We start from the raw sequence: 21,000 nt of genomic DNA, 5'->3' as shown, positions 1-21,000 counted from the left end.
CCGCCCCTAACACACTCAACGACGTTACAGGATAGCTGCATTAATACGATAGAATATATAGATGACATGACAATCTGTGGTTCCATCCACTACGAGGTGGCAAAGCAAATTAAAAGACAATTACACCACTGGATAAACTTCCAAATAACATTAATGCAGAGGGTAGATGAGTTGGAAGATGAGCTTACATATATTGTGCACAAGAAAATGTACGAACAAAACCGACTTACTCCCTCACAATTTCTCCCAGCCGAAGTACATCACACCACACATACACAGGATGAACACAAACCAGAATCATCATCACATGGAAAACTCTGCGACACACGTAAATGTGAACAGTACATCAAACCAGTCAAATTTGTCTTGGGAGGCACTCTTCACCCCAGGAACAAGGAACAGACAGGCATGCAGTCCCTGAATCAACACACATCGAAACACTCAGGCTACAGACCAATACAAAACTCAAAACTACTGGAGCCAGACTTATAAAAGTAGACCAATTAGATGAGGACACATCTGAGGGAGAGACATGTGACATTTGCAACGATGTCAACGTGCGTCTAGCAACAACCTCCACTCCAAACACAAACAAACACAACATAACACATACAGTCAGTCCCATACAAATCACCACCATCGCCGACACCACGCCAGCAAGCAGCACCAACATCAGTGAAAGACGTGTGAAGGCAAACAGAATTGAAGAGGCGTGTGACAAAACGAAAAGTAACCGTGTGACATCCCAAAGAGGTCTTAAAATGTCCCCCAATCAGCGGCCAACACCAAGCCACAATCCGTCCAGTACTACCTCAGAGACCGCAACAGAAACCAGCACCAACAGCAAGCCAGCTGCACCAAATTATGATAATTTAGAACTTAACTTACTTTTAAGTAGGCTAGAGAAAAAAAGAGATACTGCAGACAGCGCAGTGGATGCTACCTAGATTGTGCCATCCAAAGGGAGATTCTCTGTTTTCCAGTAACTGAGCAAACAGACAATCATCCTAAATACAGAAAATATTCCTACATCAGCAGAGCCACTGCTCGATCTCATGCTCCAGGTCTGCCTGCGCAGGTCAGAATCTTTCGACTTGGACAAAACATATATAGATCATGTAAGAGCACACGGACGAACATATTTTGATTACTCACAGACTGGCAGTAAATGTTTTGTACACGTAAAACACCCAGAACACAGACAAAAAATTAATATCTTACAACATAATACAAAAAACAGTACGACAGTCAGCGCGGAAATCCCTAAAATAGCAGAAGACCTGCAGGCAGACATGTGCTTACAAGAACCCTATAACAGATACGGGCAACTGATATGTCTACCAAAACATGCTACCACAATAACAGGCAGCAATGACTGTAAGGCTGCAATAGTAATTCCAAATAGAATTTATAACATAGTTAAAGTAACACAGTTCTGCAATCAACACTTGGTTACCATAGAGATAACTAACAGGAACATCACATGGGTTATTGCATCCACGTACGCCCAATACAGCCATCAAATACAGCCATCAAATACAGCCATCAAATACAGCCATCAAATACAGCCATCAAATACAGCCATCAAATACAGCCATCAAATACAGCCATCAAATACAGCCATCAAATACAGCCATCAAATACAGCCATCAAATACAGCCATCAAATACAGCCATCAAATACAGCCATCAAATACAGCCATCAAATACAGCCATCAAATACAGCCATCAAATACAGCCATCAAATACAGCCATCAAATACAGCCATCAAATACAGCCATCAAATACAGCCATCAAATACAGCCATCAAATACAGCCATCAAATACAGCCATCAAATACAGCCATCAAATACAGCCATCAAATACAGCCATCAAATACAGCCATCAAATACAGCCATCAAATACAGCCATCAAATACAGCCATCAAATACAGCCATCAAATACAGCCATCAAATACAGCCATCAAATACAGCCATCAAATACAGCCATCAAATACAGCCATCAAATACAGCCATCAAATACAGCCATCAAATACAGCCATCAAATACAGCCATCAAATACAGCCATCAAATACAGCCATCAAATACAGCCATCAAATACAGCCATCAAATACAGCCATCAAATACAGCCATCAAATACAGCCATCAAATACAGCCATCAAATACAGCCATCAAATACAGCCATCAAATACAGCCATCAAATACAGCCATCAAATACAGCCATCAAATACAGCCATCAAATACAGCCATCAAATACAGCCATCAAATACAGCCATCAAATACAGCCATCAAATACAGCCATCAAATACAGCCATCAAATACAGCCATCAAATACAGCCATCAAATACAGCCATCAAATACAGCCATCAAATACAGCCATATGCAGACTACATCGGAGACCTAGTAATGTATGCCAGAGGCAAAAAATTTGCGATAAGTGCTGACATTAATTCCAGATCGACCCTCTGGAACTCAGAACAGATGACAGAGGACGCATAATCACCGATCTAATACAAGAAACATAATTACATGTAATGAATACGGAAGGACCTATACCAACATATGCAGGGTTCGATGGTACGCGCAGTAATATCGACTTCACGCTAGCAAATAATGCAGCAATGGCATACGTAACAAACTGGACTGTACACGACAACATAACCGGTAGTGATCATAATGTCATAACATACACACTAACTCACACTCAGAACACAATGACCAAATCACACACCAGACACTTGCTGTTGCACAAAGCAGACGAACAAATTAACGGAAATTATCCAACGACACGATCTAGAAAACATCAATGGAAGTATCGATTATAGAGCACACAAGTTAACACAGGTGATAAAACATGCACAAAACACATCAATACCGACAGCAAAGGACACAAATTGCTCACCAGTACCATGGACCAACGAACTTACGAGACTCAAACAAGACGCAAGACGCAAACGAAAATTATATCAAAGGGCGATAGCCGATAGGGACCGACGAATAAGAATTGAAGCATATAGGCATGCAAAAGACATACAGACAGACCCTATACAACATGCGTAGACAACAATGGGAGCTATTTGTAACAACACAAACAGAGCAAAATATATCGGGGGAACCATACAAAATACTGACAGAGAAGATAAAAACCCCACTAGTTCTGGGAACGCTAAGGCAGGATGACGGCACGATGACGAGGGGATGGAGGAATACAGCGGAGTTTCTGCTGTATAAACTGCTCCCTGACGACGTTATCGATACAGACACACAATATCATGCAACACTAAGAGAAAACCTACACACACCATACAACACTGCAACTGTCACCTGTCCTTTTGCGCAAGAAAAGGTTGCGCTAGCAATCTCAGAGGCTCTGAGCACTATGGGACTCAACTGCAGAGGTCATTAGTCCCCTAGAACTTAGAACTAGTTAAACCTAACTAACCTAAGGACATCACAAACATCCATGCCCGAGGCAGGATTCGAACCTGCGACCGTAGCGGTCTTGCGGTTCCAGACTGCAGCGCCTTTAACCGCACGGCCACTTCGGCCGGCAGCAATCTCAGAGCTCAAAAACAAAAAAGCACCTGGACCAGATGGTATCCACTCGGAAACACTGAAAAAAACTAGCACCGCAGATCACCCCATTCCTAACAACGTTACTGAACGATGCCTTACGGCTGGGCAGGGTACCTACAGTATGGAAAACCTCCAAAGCAGTCATTATTAAGAAATCAGCGGACAGGGATCCTTCAGATCCAAAGACTTACAGGCCAATATGCCTAATAAACACCCTAGCAAAGATTCAGGAGAAGCTACTGTGTAAGCGCCTGCAAACACACAGAGCTCTCAGGGGTATGAGCCAACACCAGTTCGGTTTCAGATCTGGCAAATCAATAGATGATGCCATCAACCAGGCCCTGCACATAGTTAACAACACAAAACAGAAATACGTCATGGCAATAATGATTGACATTGCCGGAGCCTTTGATAATCTTTGGTGGCCAGCACCGTTTCAGAGGCTAAGACATCTGGAGGTACCGCAATCTCTGTACAACAGTTTTCTGGACTACTGTAAAGACCGAGTAGTCGAATGGCAGATGGACAGCCGGAAAGTAATTAAAAGAATTACCAAAGGCTGTCCTCAAGGGTAGATCTGCGGCCCCATCTTCTGGGACATAACAATCGAACCCCTCCTACAACTTCTGGATGGGGATGACAGGTCAGACGGAATTGTCGCCTACGCAGATGACCTATTAGTTGTAGTCAATGCAAACAACAGAGCCCAGTTAGAAGAGAAAGTCGGTGGATTACTACAAACAATTACTCAGTGGTGTCACAACAACAAACTCAGGATATCCGAAAACAAAACAACATACACTTTACTGAAAGGATCACTCCAAAGGAATCCTTCGGTTAAAATTGGGGACACAAACATCAAACGAGCACGCATTACGCGCTATCTTGGGGTGCACATAGATGAAAAATTGAATTTCCACGAACACATAAGGCTGACAACAGACAAAGCAGAAAAAATACTCCACAAACTGGTGAGGTTAAATTCAAAACAGTACAGACTACCTCTACCAGTCATACGTACATACCACTGTGCGCTCTTCGAATCAGTACTCAGCTTTGCAGCTAGCACGTGGGCACATAGACTGAACGTGGTCACCAACAAAGCATCCGTCAGACGAGAGCAGAGAAGTGTCCTACTTAGGCTATCTGGAGCCTTCGGTACCACCTCAGCGGATGCACTGTGTGTGGTGCTCTGAATATGCCCCATAGATATCACGATCAAATACAGAGCTGCGAGGTACTGGTTAAACGTGGGGAGACTAGATAACGTACACACAATAACCGGTGTGCCCATAGAGACGATACGTCACCTTAAAAGTTGGCGTTGGGATACATGGCAAGGTAAGTGGGATGTAAGTGATAAGGGACGTAGGCTGCACGACTTCCTCCCTGACATAAGGGAGCGGTTGAGAATGAGACATATCGATCCCAGGCGCGGTATGGTACATTTCTTAACCGGGCACGGACCTTATCCCACGCACTTAAACCGCGTGAGTGAGGCAGACACCCACATGCACATGCGGGGAAGAAGGTTCCCCAGAACACACTGTCTTTTTCTGCGGGCAATACACGAACAATAGACATACATACACTACACTTAGATTACACAGATACAGACATAGATATGTACACAGCAATAGGAGACGAAGAACAATGGGCACAATTAAACGCACTGACAAACAGTATTTCAAAAACAACACATGAAGGGTATATGCGGACACGACATCACAGACATTCCTATGTGCAGCGTTATAGAAATCTCCAGAGGATGGACAGCGATACCCACAGTGACAGTGAAAATAGCGAAAATGAGGAGGAACAGGAGGAGGAAGCTGAGATGTGACAGTAAATAAGCAAATTGCTGGCAATCTAGCCAAGAAAACAAATGCTGTACAAGGATGCGCACCTAATGTAGTTAATACATAGGATTAGTAACAAATAGGATAAGAAACATTATTTCTCTACTAATAACCAAGTGTGTGTGTGTGTGTGTGTGTGTGTGTGTGTGTGTGTGTGTGTGTGTGTGTGTGTGTGTGTGTGTCTGGCGGTCAACGGCTCGATGAAACCATTCCGAGGTATTCACCGTCAATCACACTCGGTGATGGTACTAACATATCTCTCATCTATCCTATCTTCTTTTTATATTCTTAAAAACAACAAAATTTTATTTATATTTCAATCTCAAATTATTGTTATTTTGAATCATTCTTTGTAAATGTTGTAGATAAAACAAAAGGAAAGAAAACTGTATAAAGATGAAAAACGAAAATTGTAAGATGTACGACCTGTTTTAAACATCAGGTAACAGGTCTATAATTTGGAAATAAATAAATAAATATAAATAAAACCCAGGAGGTGGTAACATCGCCTGGGCTAGGTTAGATGGGTCCAGACCGCCGAACGACTGGGGGACCGACGCACCACCTGAGTAGGAGTGTGTCCTTGGCCTTCAGGTGGAAGCTCGGGCAAGTAGGCGGCGAAGGGCGAGGGGTGCATCCGCCTCTCCGGAGTGCGGGGTGCAGTTGCCGAGGAGAGTCGTGTGAAATCGTCGACGACGAGGCCATCGATGGGGACCAGTGCGCTGGCGACGGCGCGCTGAACTTGGCAGCTCTAGAGTTCCCTTGACCTAGGGGCGAAGTCGGTGGGCGAGCTGCGGAAGTCAGTCCGTCCGTCCGTCCGTCCGTCCGTCCCCCCCCCCCCCCCCTCCCCCCATGCCAGAGGAGCCGGTCCGCGGCAAGAGACGGGCTCCCACCCCTTTTTTATCACTCGTTCAATATGGAGACACCAGAGACGAGTGATTCGAGTGCGCTATCGCGAGCTTCTTTGATGACTGTACCTGCTCCTCAGGACGAGTTGGGACAGGCAAACGAAGAAAATGTGTTGCAAAGACAATCAAGGATCACGTCTTTCCTTAAGCAAAATATCAAAAACGGCAAAATCAGTCAGGCGGTACTGACAATCAAAAACGAGTTGGCGGCGTGGGCCATCGCAAACGCCAAGCTCGAGGGCCGTGTAGAAGAGTTGGAAAAGGAAAATGAAAGACCGAGATTGGTTGGTTGGTTTGTGGGAGTAAAGGGACCAGACTGCTACGGTCATGGGTCCCTTTTTCCAAATCCTAAAAACACCCACAGAGAATAAAAACGATTAACAGAATAGAACACAGACGACACAGAACAAGAGAAACGGAGATAAAGACCAGACAAAACGAAGGAAAACACACAGTGTGACGGTGGTTGGCCGACCATAGGAACATAAAAGGAAAAGCCAACCACCGAGAACACATTAAAAACCGAGTTTAAAACCGTAGGCCAAAAGCCAGAATCAACACAAAACAATAAAATAAAACACAAACTCAGATTAAATGATAAAAAACCCCTGCCCGAATAAAACGTAAAACTAAGGCAGCCATAGCAGGGTCATCAGATAAAATGGCAGGGAGCGTGTCAGGCAGTGCGAACGTCTGCCTGAGCACAGCTAAAAGCGGACACTCCAATAAAATGTGCACCACAGAGAAAACGGAGCCGCAGTGACACAGAGGTGGGTCCTCACGGCGCAATAAGTGGCCGTGTGTCAGCCGAGTGTGCCCAATGCGCAGCCGGCAGAGGACAACAGACTCCTGGCGGGAGACCCGAATGGACGACCGCCACACAGTCGTCGACGCCTTGATACGACGGAGGTTGTTTGGTACGGGCAGGTTGCGCCATTCAGCGTCCCATAAATCGAAAATTTTGCGGCGTAATAGGGCCCGCAAATAACTCGCTGGGAGGCCAATCTCCAGAGGTGGTTGACTGGTGGCCTCTTTCGCCAGGCGGTCAACTTTCTCATTCCCGGGGATCCCAACATGGCCTGGGGTCCAAACAAAGACCACAGAGCGGCCGCAACGGTCAAGAGTATACAGGGACTCCTGGATAGCCATCACCAGACGAGAACGAGGGAAACACTGGTCGAGAGCTCGTAAACTGCTCAGGGAATCGCTACAGATAACGAAGGACTCACCTGAGCAGGAGCGGATATACTCTAGGGCTCTAAAGATGGCGACCAGCTCAGCAGTGTAAACGCTGCAGCCAGCCGCCAAGGAATGTTGTTCGGAACGGTCCCCTAGAGTTAGCGCATACCTGACACGACCAGAAACCATCTAACCGTCAGTGTAAACAATGCCAGGGCCCTGATACGTGGCCAGGATGGAATAAAAGCGGCGGCGGAAGGTCTCTGGAGGGACTGAGTCCTTCGGGCCCTGTGCCAAGTCGAGCCGAAGGCAAGGGCGGGGCACACACCATGGGGGCGTGCGCAGAGGTGCCCAGAAAGGAGGAGGAACAGGGAAGAACCCAAGCCCAGAGAGGAGCTCTTTGACACGTACGGTGACCGGACAACCCGACCGGGGCCGACGTTCTGGCAGATGGACGACTGACTGCGGGAACAGGACACGGTAATTTGGATGCCCGGGAAAGCTAAAAACATGGGCAGCATAAGCAGCCAGTAATTGTTGGCGGCGTAACCGCAGTGGAGGGACACCTGCCTCCACTAGTATGCTGTCCACACGGCTGTCCACAGTGGCAAGGCGTATCCCGCTGTGGAGAATTGGGTCCAGCACCCGCAACGCAGATGGGGATGCTGAGCCATAAGCCAGGCTCCCATAATCCAGACGGACTGGATTAACGCCTGGTAGAGCCGCAACAGGGCAGGTCAGTCGGCGCCCCAGCGGGTGTGGCTCAAGCATCGCAGAGCGTTTAGATGCCGCCAACATGCCTGTTTAAGCTGCCAGATATGAGGCAGCCAAGTCAACCGGGCATCGAAAATCACCCCCAAAAACCTGTGTGATTCCACCACTGAAGCAAGTTCGCCGGCAAGATACAGCCGCGGCTCCGGGTGGACAGTACGTCTCCGGCAGAAATGCATAACGCAGGTCTTGGCTGCCGAAAACTGGAACCCATGAGCTACAGCCCAAGACTGCGCCTTGCGGATAGCGGCCTGTAGCTGACGTTCAACAGCTGCAATGCCAGTAGAGCTGTAGTAAAGGCAGAAGTCGTCAGCATACAGGGAAGCGGAGACAGAACTTCCCACGGCCGCAGCGAGCCCGTTAATGGATATTAAAAACAGGCATACACTTAAAACAGAACCCTGTGGCACGCCGTTCTCCTGGACGTGGGAGGAACTATATGAGGCTGCGACTTCCACGTGGAAGGTACGACACGACAGGAAATTGCGGATAAAAATCGGCAGAGGGCCCCGAAGACCCCATCCATGAAGTGTAGAAAGGATGTGATGACGCCATGTCGTATCGTACGCCTTCCGCATGTCGAAAGAGACAGCGACCAGGTGCTGACGGCGGGCAAAGGCAGTACGGATGGCCGACTCCAGGCTCACCAGATTGTCGGCGGCGGAGCCAGAAGGCCCCGAGACTCCAGTACCCAATTCAAGCGCCGGCTCACCATCCGTTCGAGAAGCTTGCAAAGAACGTTGGTGAGGTTAATGGGGCGGTAGCTGTCCACCTCCAAAGGGCTCTTGCCCGGTTTCAAAACGGGGATGACAATGCTTTCCCGCCATTGCGACGGAAACTCACCCTCGACCCAGAGACGGTTGTAAAGGTCGAGGAGGCGTCGCTTGCAGTCCACTGAAAGGTGTTGCAGCATCTGACAGTGGATGCGATCGGGCTGGGAGCGGTATCAGGGCAAGCGGCAAGGGCACTGTGAAATTCCCACTCACTGAATGGAGCATTGTAAAATTCAGAAGCGTGGGTGCAAAAAGAAAGGCTCCGACGTTCCATCCGCTCTTTAATGGAGCGGAAGGCCTGGGGGTAATTCGCAGAAGCGGAACTCATAGCAAAATGCTCTGCTAAGCGGTTTGCAATGACGTCGGAGTCAGTACAAACTGCTCCAGTCAGTAAGAGCGCAGGGACGCTGACAGGGATCCGATAGCCGTAGACGCGTCGAATCTTGGCCTAGACCTGCGATGGAGTGACATGGAGGCCAATGGTGGACACATACCGCTCCCAGCACTCCTCCTTGCCTTGGCGGATAAGGAGGCGGGCCCGCGCACGCAGCCGTTTGAAGGCGATAAGGTGGTCTATGGAGGGATGTCGCTTGTGACGCTGGAGCGCCCGCCGGCGATCTTTAATCGCTTCAGCGATCTCAGACGACCACCAAGGCACAGCCCTCCGCCGAGGGGACCCAGAAGAACGGGGAACGGCAGATTCAGCGGCAGTAACGATGCCGGTGTTGACCGATTTAACCACCTCATCAATGTCATCAGTAGAGAGAGGCTCAATAGCGGCAGTGGAGGAGAAGAAGTCCCAGTCAGCCTTATTCATAGCCCATCTGCTAGGGCGCCCAGAAGAGTGACGCCGTGGTAGTGACAAAGATCGGAAAGTGGTCACTACCACACAGGTCGTCATGCACACTTCATTGGACAGACGGTAAGAAACTAGGGCTACAGATTGAAATGTCAATGGCGGAGTACGTGCCATGTGCCACACTGAAGTGTGTGAAGGCACCATCATTTAACAGCGAGAGATCGAGCTGCGACATTAAATGCTTAACGATGGCGCCTCGACTTGTTGCCACTGACCCACCCCACAGAGGGTTATGGGCGCTGAAGTCGGCCAATAGCAAGAAAGGTGGCGGCAATTGGGCTACCAGTGCAGCCAGGACATGCTGCGAGACATCAGCATCCGGTTGAATGTAAAGACTGCAGACGGTAACAGCCTGTGGCGTCCACACGCGTACAGCGACAGCCTCTAAAGGCGTTTGGAGAGGGACAGACGCGCTGTGCAGAGCGTGAAGGACATATATGCAGACGCCACCAGACACCCTTTCATAAGCTGCTCGGTTCTTATAAAAACCCCGATAGCCACGGAGGGCGGGGGTTCGCATTGCTGGAAACCAAGTTTCCTGAAGAGCAATGCTGAAGAAAGGGTGAAGGCTGCTAAGTTGGCGGAGCTCAGCTAGATGGTGGAAGAAACCGCTGCAGTTCCACTGGAGGATGGTGTTGGCCATGGCTGGGAAAGGCGTGACGGGACGGGGAAGGCAGATTACGCCACTGGGTCACCTGCTGCCCCTGATGGAGCACCCGTGCAAATGCCATCCATTGCGTCCGAGGGACAGGCGAAATCGAGGTCCTAAGCGGACGCCAAAATCTCCACCTCGTCCTCAGTGGCAGAGCTTGTAGGAAGCGGTGGGATGGGTGCCACCGCAATATCGTTGGTCTTGGGGACTCTTCTTTTTCTGCTTGTCGCGCTGTGCCTTCGGTGGTTCAGGCTTCAAGGGCTTCACTGGGTCAGTCTCAGGGACAGACGACGACCATGAGACCCTACGACCAGGGACTGGTGGTTGTTTCAACCACTTGCGGGTGTCCGCTTTTCCACTGGTCGGAACTTGTGAAGGGAGGTCCCCAAGGGATCCCTTCCTGGCGAGAGTAGCCGAAGAAGTCGTACGCTTCTCCGTATGGGAAGGGGGAGCTGATGTCCCCGATGCTTGGGAGGGTGTTGCTCCTGGAGAAGATGGAGCAGGAGCAACAGGGTGTGAAGTGCCCCCCACAATCAAGGGGGCTTGTGGATGCTGACCAATCATAGAACCAACCGTATGGGACGACACAGGAGATGGAAGAACCGTCGTTGCAGCAGCGGCGTACGTTGACGTCATTGGCACAGGATGGAGCCTTTCATATTTCCGCCTAAACTCAGAGTAGGTCAGGCAGTCCAGGGTTTTATATTCCATTATCTTCCGTTCTTTCTTGAAGATCCTACAGTCCAGCGAGCAGGGGGAATGGTGTTCTGCGCAGTTAAAACCGATAGGAGGCGGGGCACATGGAGTATCAGGATGCGAAGGACGTCCACAATCCCGACACGTGATGCTGGAAGTACAGCGAGATGACATGTGCCCGAACTTCCAGCATTTAAAACACCGCATCAGAGGAGGGATATATGGCTTCACATCACAACGGTAAACCATCACCTTAACCTTTTCGGGTAAGACATCACCCTCAAAGGCCAAGATGAAGGCACCGGTGGCTACCTGATTATCCCTCGGACCCCGATGGACGCGCCGGACGAAGTGAACACCTCGTCGTTCGAGGTTGGCGCGTAATTCATCGTCGGACTGCAGAAGAAGAACCTTGTGGAATATAATACCCTGGACCATGTTTAAACTGTTATGGAGAGTGATGGTGACGGAAACATCACCCAACTTGTCACAAGTGAGCAACCTCCGTGACTGAGCAGAGGATGCTGTTTTGATGAGAACCGACCCAGAGCGCATTTTGGACAAGCCCTCCACCTCCCCGAACTTGTCCTCTAGATGCTCCACAAAAAACTGGGGCTTGGTCGACAGAAACGATTCTCCATCAACCCGCGTACACATGAGATACCGGGGTGAATACTCTCCACCGCCGTCTTTAGCAAGACGTTCCTCCCATGGAGTAGCTAGGGAGGGAAACGATCTCTTCCCGTTGAGGTTAGACCTCGATCGCTTAGAGACTGCTGGTGGAGGCTCACCAGCGAGAGATGATGTACCACGCTTCATTGCGGGTCATCCGCCCTGATGCCACCTACTCCGACCAAGGGCCCTCCCCACGGGCGCCACCCAGCCGCAGCAATAGCCACCTGGCAGCATGTCCATTGCCGGGAGTCCTGATGCCCCAGGGAGATGGGCATCTACTCCTTGGCATACGTGGGGAGTTAACAGTGCAGGCATCAGTAGAGCGATCCCTGTGTTGTCAGGGGGCTACAACCAACAGGGTACATGGCGGCCCCACCACAATGGACTGGCTACCGTGCTGGATCTTAGGTGCAGAAATGTGCAAGGTCGTCGTTGCAGTTAAAAGCAACACTGCAGAGTGCAGCGTGGTAATCGCACCCAGGGACATATCCTAGCCCAAGAGATGGAAAACGAGCGGGATACCATTGCAACGACGAAAAAGTCGGCTAAAGGTCTAATTGCACGACGGATACAGTGCACCATGTAAGGCGCCCTTCCCCAATTGTCTCGCTCTTCGGAATAATTTAGAAAGACGGAGGTCAAACCCTAGAGGGGACCATCACATGAGGCCGAAACATTTGAGACTCCTTTTAGTCGCCTCTTACGACAGGCAGGAATACCGCGGGCCTATTCTAGCCCCCGAACCCGCAGGGGGGGAGGACAAAGTAAAACTATTAAACAATGCTAAATTAAACTCGGTGGTCAAATGCGAGCCACCGAGGAAAAGAAACCCGTTGGTCATCTTATATGATTTACTAACGATCATGCAAATGAGGAAATACATAAAACTATAAAGGCACAAAATTGAGGAAATGTCAGGACGATTTTAAAGAAAATTTCAAACAGATTTAAAACGGGGCCTCGGGACGTGATGATGTTCACCACGTCGCTGAGGTCTCCGCTCAAATGTGGAGGAAAATAACTGCAATGGGCAAACTGTACATCGGCTTTCATGCCATAAATACACGTGATTATCTTGTGGTACCGCGTTGCCACAACTGTGGAGATCTCGACCACGTTCTGAGGCACTATACCAGGGGGTCGGCCTGCTCAAAATGTGGTGAGGACGGACATGTACGAAAAGACTGTAGGGCTGCAGCAGTCTGCATCCCTTGTAAGAGACGGGGCAAAAAACGTTGTGGCGCCACTGGGCGAAACTGCCGCACCTACAGACTCCTGGAACAGAGATTAATTTCTTGGATAGGATATGGCTGAACAAGCCAAAGCGAACAGGATGCCCAAAAGAAAATCCCCGAGGAAAAGGAGGGGGGATGCCATGAGGGCAAGTGCATTTAAGTTATTTTTGAGGTCGCTCACTGACGCCACAATCAATACCAATGATGCGAGTACTCAAACGGACTCTACCACAACTGACAGAGGAACTCAAACAGCCGCTTACAGTCGAGTCCCCCTCCTCCCAAAGCTGGGAGACAAGGCCGACTAAAGATCAACGGCAATGGCATCCTGTAACAGAGACTGTGGCAATCTCAACGAAGGAGAACAGAAATATAAACAAACCAGTTCAGGAAAACAAAATAACTAGCTCTAGTGAACTAGCCACAATAGATCCCCTCGTGAGATTGCCACCCATCGACCCAGTCAGAGTCTATCCAAACCTCGAATTTACAATGCAACTCGCAAGATTAGAGCAGCCTACTACCCTGACCACTGCCTTAAGACACGTGGTTCGGGTGGGACATGAATATGGTAGGAGAGTCACCTTCTCGGTAATGGAGGCTGTAGACAGAATCCAACTCAAGTCAGTGAATCTCCCCACCGACTTCGGAGCCCTGCGGGGCTTACTCAAGAAAGTCTTCGAAAGACGTGGCGAAAAATTAGACTTGGACGAAATCTACCAACAAGCAGTTTTGGCAAATGGACGCATCACATTTGACTGGAACAAGACTTGGCCTAACGACAGAATTCACTCATATTTTCCATAAAAACTAAATGACGAAAATCACCATTGGCCAACTTAACGCCCATAACAGCAGACTTGTGATGCAGGAGCTACGTAAGGAAGTGGAGGAGAGGAGACTGTATCTGGTCTGTCTGCAAGAGCCGTACTCCCTAAATGGAAAATTAGCTTTCACAGCTGCGACCTGGCAAGTTATAAGCAGAGGGGAAGACCTAAGATCGGCAATAATTATAACCAACAAACTCCTAAGAGCCATAGGTCTAACACAGTTCACAACCAGCCACTGCAACGTTGTGGAGCTGCAGTCTCCATCCGGAACCATTATCTTCATCAACATGTACTTTCAGTATGGTGATGACAAATGGTTCAAATGGCTCTGAGCACTATGGGATTTAACTTCTAAGGTCATCAGTCCCCTAGAACTTAGAACTACTTAAACCTAACTAACCTAAGGACATCACACACATCCATACCCAAGGCAGGATTCGAACCTGCGACCGTAGCGGTCGCGCGGTTCCAGACTGTAGCGCCGTTAACCGCTTGGCCACCCCGGCCAGCTATGGTGATGACATTGAGAGACACTTGGCACACATTACCACAGTCATCACGGCGTTGGGGGGCGGAAAGTTATTATAACTGCAGACAAACGCTATATCTCCCCTATGGTACAGCGGCACCAGGGACCCAAATGGAGAGAGGGCAGAAGAGGCTACCATGGCCCTGCAGCTGGTGGTGGCAAACAAGCCTGGCAACCCTCCGACTTACGTGGCGGGAGGTGGCCAAGGCACAAACATTGATGTGACCTTGGCTACGCCTAATGCTGCGCACCTAATCCAGCAGTGGAAAGTTGTAGAGAACGCCACCACTAGTGACCATAATCTCATCACTTTCAGTATGGGAGACAAGGAGAGCCGCTGGGCCATGGGGTGGGAGGTGCAATATAATTACGAAAGAGCCGATTGGGAGAAACTTGCTAGGGAGTGCTACATTCCTGCACTACCAGAAGGTGACGGACACCTGGACATTGACGTTGACAACAGACCTGAGGAACTGATGACAGAAATAACTCGAGCGGTGAAGGCTGCTGTACCTACTAGGAGGAAGGCCATGGCAGCCTCTCCGTCACCATGGTCAGCTGAACTAGAGGAGATGCGCCGGTCTGTTAGAAGGCTCAGGAGGCACTTCCAGCGCAGTGTCGTCTGGCTAGAAAGACGATGGCTGCAGCTATACCGGGAAGCGAAAGACAATTTCCACAAACATTTACGTGAAGTAAGATCTAAAAGCTGGGAACACTTTGTTCTCAACCAACTTGCTTTAGACCCTTGGGGAGTTCCCTATAAGCTCGTCTGGGAAAAAATCCGCTCTCCGATGGAGCTCTCAACCGTCAGGCGTGGGGATGGGATGACAGAGTCCTGACAGGAAACTGCTGAGGTCCTTCTCCAGTCCCTGCTGCCTGATGACACAGCGGATGGAGAGACAAACGGACAACGTGAGCTGCGAGAGAACTACAGCAGCAATGTGTATGGAAATGAGATGGCAGTCTACCCATTCTCTGAAGAGGAGGTAGCTACCCATATAAAATCCCTGAAGAGAGGGAAAGCTCCCAGGCCAGATGGCATTGTGGCGGAGGTGGTGCAATTTCTGGCCCCCCCAGATAGTCGCCCCCTCTAACTCACCTATACAATGAATGTCTCAGGCAGCTAAAGTTCCCACGAATTTGGAAGAGGGCAAATGTAGTAATCATTAAGAAAGGAGCTGACAAAGACCCAGCAGTAACAAAATCCTACCGACCAATCTGCCTGCTTGATCTGCTTGGGAAGGTTATGGAGAGACTGCTGGCTGACAGACTGGCTGCGCACCAAGTGCTGTGCGGGATGAGCAGCAGGCAGTTCGGCTTTAGGCCTGGGCGATCGGCATCTGATGCAATCGCCCTGGCGGCTGAGGTCTGTGGCTCTACCCCATACAAGTACGTTGTCGGCATCATGGTGGACGTAAGTGGCGCCTTCGACAACCTGTGGTGGCCTTCGCTCTTCTCCTGTTTACGGGAGAAGGAGTGTCCAGGGCCGCTATATGGGTGTCTGAGGAGCTATTGCGAGGATCGGGAGGTCTGGCTATCATCCCCTGGCACAAGGTTAAGAAAAACAATCACTAAGGGATGTCCCCAGGGCTCCGTACTAGGTCCCCTGTTTTGGGACATCCACATGGAACCCTTACTAGACAAATTACAACAAAGTGACGAAGTGCTAGAGGTGATAGCCTACGCCGATGACCTCCTCCTACTGGTTGGCGGCCGAAGCCGAGAAGACATAGAGCCTAAGATAGAACGAGCAATAGAAATACTACAACTTTGGTGCCAGAACACTAAGATGAAGATTTCACCAGCTAAGTCCACATACCTCCTTCTAAAGGGACAACTAGTTCGAAATCCCACTGTCAGGATAGAGGGCTCACCAGTTCTTATGCGACGTGAGACTCGCTATCTCGGCATCATCATTGGTGAAAGGTGGTCATTTGGCAGGCACATTGAAACTGTAACTGAAAGAGCTTTACAAGTACTCAACAACCTCATCTCCATTGGACACAAACGCTTCCATCTCCCACCACATCTCATCAAACTATATCACAATAGCATACTCACCTCCATAGCGGGTTACGGCTCGGGAATCGGGGCACACAGGCTCACGAGGGTGGTGCCCGCCGTGACAGTGAGAAGAGTGCAGAGAAACATGATTATGAGATCGGTGGGGGGCATACAGGACTACACCGGGAGGAGCCTTGTTAGTCATAATGGGACTCTGCCCCTTACATATCAAAATTCGGGAGCAGGCCGCTTGGTACTTGGCAAAAAAGGGGAACTTTGAGAAAATAGAGGAAATTCTAGGAAGCAGGATTGAGAACAAAGTTGAGATTAGGCTAAGAGGGGATCAGCTGTGGCAACATTCATGGGAAGGCGAAAAAACAGGGCGCAGAACTTTTGACTTCTTACCAGATGTCAGGGAAAGAATGGGAATGTCATTTTGAACCAACCAGGAGACTGATTCACTTTCTCACTGGACATGGACCCTATTTGACATGTCAATTCGGGAAAAAGGCGACACCCGTGTGTGACTGTGGTGTTCCGGAGGGTACTCCTGACCATTTAGTCTACGAGTGCCCCTTTTCAATGATGTGGCCTCAGTGTTACGTGACCAACTACCCCACAATGACACGTATAGACTGCTGAGACAACACGACACCTTTCAGACTATTAACAAGCTGGCTAACGCGGTATCACAGAAAGTCTTAACGGACTACCTGAGATAACTAAATTAGCACCTATTAGAGACCTACTCAAATACCGATAAAGTCTAGTACCCTATTCCCAAACCGCCTGGGCGCGGAAAGGCCGACTTCTTCAGTCTAGAATCCGCCGCACCTCGGGATTAGGGGGAGTGGGGTGCAATTTCACCGATCGAGACAACGCACCTAATTTGACCTTAGGATAAGTTTAGTTGTAGGACCTAGTTTATAGATACTATTCTTAGGAACCTGCAGTGACCAACATCATGGCCTGCTCAGTGTCAGTGGCACGCTCATTGGGGCTAGCTCAATGAGCAAGGCCCTATAGTAGGTTTATATTTTCAGCTGACACATTTGTAACGCTGCAGGCTTTAGTGACTTGTCTATAGTTAGTTAGGTTACCACTTAGTACTTTATTAACATACTAATTTTGCCCATTGCAGTTTCCATATAGCTTACCTACTAACTAGTTGCTAAATCATACATCGAATAGCTGCAACTTGTATAAATGTATAAGTATTTTCGGCCCACTAATCACATAAGGCAGTAGGCTAGATTTTATAATTAATAAGCTTTTGGAAATAAAGAATTTTTTTGTACCACAGCCTGCCTAGCCTTAGATAATAGAGAGGGGCTATGGCCACAGCCCAGTCCGGTCCGGTCCCCGAAGCTAGTAGGACAGACCGGCTGGCTTTACGCAGCGGTTCTGACCCGCAGCAGCGTGGTGGGCTCACAGGCTGCCTTGCCCTCACCCTGTGTGAGTGTGCAGGCGTCTGCGATACCCAGGACGGCAGTGGTTGCTACCCCCGCGTCGTGCGTACTGTGTGTGCGCACGCCGAGGTGGTCTTGCATCCCCCTGCCGATACGCTCTGCGACGTCAACCGCGTCGTCACGAGTGCCGAGCGCAAGTTCGGGAGGTGAAGACAGCACGCTGCCGACGCCTGCCGCCGAACGCGTCGCTTCGGCCACAGAGGCGCAGTGTCTGGCAAAGGCTGCGGCTCGCCGCTGCTCGCACCGGCCTCTGTACCCAGTGGCGTACGCTGGCCACGTCGTGCGGCTGCCGCAGGCGCCTCCCGCCCGCCATCTGTCGGGAGCGTGGGTGCCGGCTTGGGACTGCCGCCCGCATTCGCTACGCTGCCAACAGGTGGCTCTGCAATGCGGGTGGACAGTGGCAGGCAGGCTGCCTCGCTCGCCGCGACCGGTGGTGTTGTCACTCACGGAGCAGCCGCGCCGCTGGTTGACGCATCAAAGGCCGCGCGCTCGGCGGATGCACCGGACGGTGTGGTGCTTGTGCGGTCGCAGACGGACACGCGTCGCGTTTCCTCTGCCCTGCCGGCGGCTGCGTCGAGTGATGCCAGTCACTCCGTCTCCGCTCAGGCAGGGAGTTTTACTAAACAAACTGCTTCTGTTCCAGATAATGAGTGGCACTTAGTCACCCCACTGAGAGAGAGACGCCGTGCTGCAGGACGCAGACCGCCGCCTCCAGACCGACGGCGCATTATACCGCCCAGTCCGCGTAACAACGATCCGGCGCGAGCCAACGCGTCTGGGCGGCCGGCGCGAGCTGCACCCCGTTTTTCTCGCGCCGGCGGCGGGCCGCTGGCGACCGCCGGGCCATCTGTTGGCGGCACGGCGAACAAAAGGCGCGGTGCGCCCGACCCGAGCGCCAGGCCGGCGCAATCTACACCGGCCCCTGCTGCTACCGCTGCGCCACCTGTCAACGGCGCGGCGACCGAAACCAGCACTGCGCGGCCGACGCCAGATGGCAGCACGGCACCACCACCGACGCAGAAGACGGAGCGGCGCGACGTGAACGGAGGGACTGCAGCTGCATCTCCGAGACCTGGCAGCAAGAAGAGGAGGTGCCGACGTCGTAACAACCGTCCCAGTCCCGACCTTCCGCCGCAAAACTCCCGTCCTCCACCAAACCTGACAGACCCTCCTGTACCCTCCCAACAGGGCACAACTGAGGCAGCTCTGCCCTCCCCTCCCCTGGCCGACGTTCGGCTAACGGAGAGGCAGCGGCGCTAGCTGGCGGCCCTGGAGAGCGTCCACGACCAGCCGTGGGACGCATTCGTCGGGATCATTGAGGACTTCATCTCCGAGATCACCAAGACGAAGCCACAACCCTAGGCAGCCCGAGATCGACAGGATGGGCAACCAGCAGCAGCGCACCGCGGCCAGGGCCGCGCCGACGCTGCTGCCATTCCCCCTCCCCCTGCCCCTACACGCGGACACGGTGGGCAGCGCGGTGGACGTGTCGCACGGCGTGCAGCGGCGGCCGCCGAGCGTCGGTACGACGCGAATGCACCATCTGAAATTCAGAAACTGTACCGCGCGGACCGGCGCAAGACGATGCAGCGCGTTCTTGGCGAGACGTCGCCGTACTGCCAAATCGATGGCAACGTGCTCACGGAGCACTTCAGAAAAATCTACTCTAAATCCGACTTTTCTGTTACAGATGCACCAGCTGCTGTCCCGGACTTTGCCGCCACAACGCCCCCTGATGTCAGCGAGGAGGTCCTGCCGCCTATCACCGCCTCAGAGGTTCAAGAGCGGCTCCAGAAGGCGAGCAATACTGCTCCTGGGGCAGACGGAGTCACCTACTCGGACTTGCGACGTGAGGATCCTGGCTGCCATGTGCTAGCTAAGATCTTCTCGCGCTGCTGGAATGAGCGGAAGACTCCGGTGCAGTGGAAAGTATCCACTACCGTCCTCATCCACAAGAAAGGAGACATCTCGGACGTGACAAACTGGCGGCGTTTAGCATTGAGCTCCACCATCTCTAACCCCTTTGCTGCAATCGTTTCGGATCGCACAACCATCTGGGCAGAGCGTTTGAACCTGCTCTTCGCAGAATAGAAGGGTTTCCGGACTTTCGAAGGCTGCTGAGCACAACTTCATTCTGCAGACGGCAATTTATGATGCAATTCGCAGGGGAGGTCAAGCATGCTTTGCTTGGCCTGATCTGGCGAATGCTTTCGGTTCAGTGCCTCACGCTCAACTCCTTTGAGTACTGAACAGCTAATTGTCGATATGTACAATGGTTGCTCGACCAGCGTCCGTACATCTGACTAACGGAGGAGATTGAGATCCAGGCGGGGGTCAAGCAGGGCTGTCCACTGTCGCCCATCGTCTTTTATCTCGCGCTCGGGCCGGTACTTCACGCCGCAACCTCGCTCAGAAATGAGTGTGGTATTCCGCTTTGCAGCGTCAGTTGGAGTGCACTGGTGTATGCGGACAATATCGTGCTTCTGGCGCGGGATTCAGAGGCGATGCAGTCGCTCCTCAAGGTTGTGGGTGAGGCGGCGACGTGGGCCGGGCTTACCTTCAAGCCGTCTAAGTGTGCCACGCTTCACATCCGCCGTTGGGAGACATTAGGCTCGGTATTCGCCCTGCAAGGGGGAGAACCAGCCGTGCTCCGTGAGAGTGACGCCTACCTCCATCTTGGCGTTCCCACCGGGTACAAATTCTCGCAGACGCCAACGGATGCGATCGCGGCAATTCGACGTGACTTGCAGCTCCTGGACGCTTCCCTGCTGGCTCCCTGGCAGAAGATTGACGCTGTGCGTGTCTTCCTCCTCCCTAGGCTTGACTGTCATGCGGGGCGGAGCGGTACGCAAGGGGCCGCTGTCTGCACTCGACAAGGCAGTGAAAGCGGCTGTCAAATCCTGGCTCTTCCTTCCACAGCGTGCGTCCACTGAACAGCTGTACCTCGCGCTGGGAGAGGAAGGATGTGGCCTGACGCCGTTCGCGGA

Source organism: Schistocerca nitens, chromosome 1 (genome assembly GCF_023898315.1).
Source record: "Schistocerca nitens isolate TAMUIC-IGC-003100 chromosome 1, iqSchNite1.1, whole genome shotgun sequence".
Classification (NCBI taxonomy): Eukaryota; Metazoa; Arthropoda; class Insecta; order Orthoptera; family Acrididae; genus Schistocerca; species Schistocerca nitens.
This window is presented reverse-complemented; position numbering follows the sequence as displayed.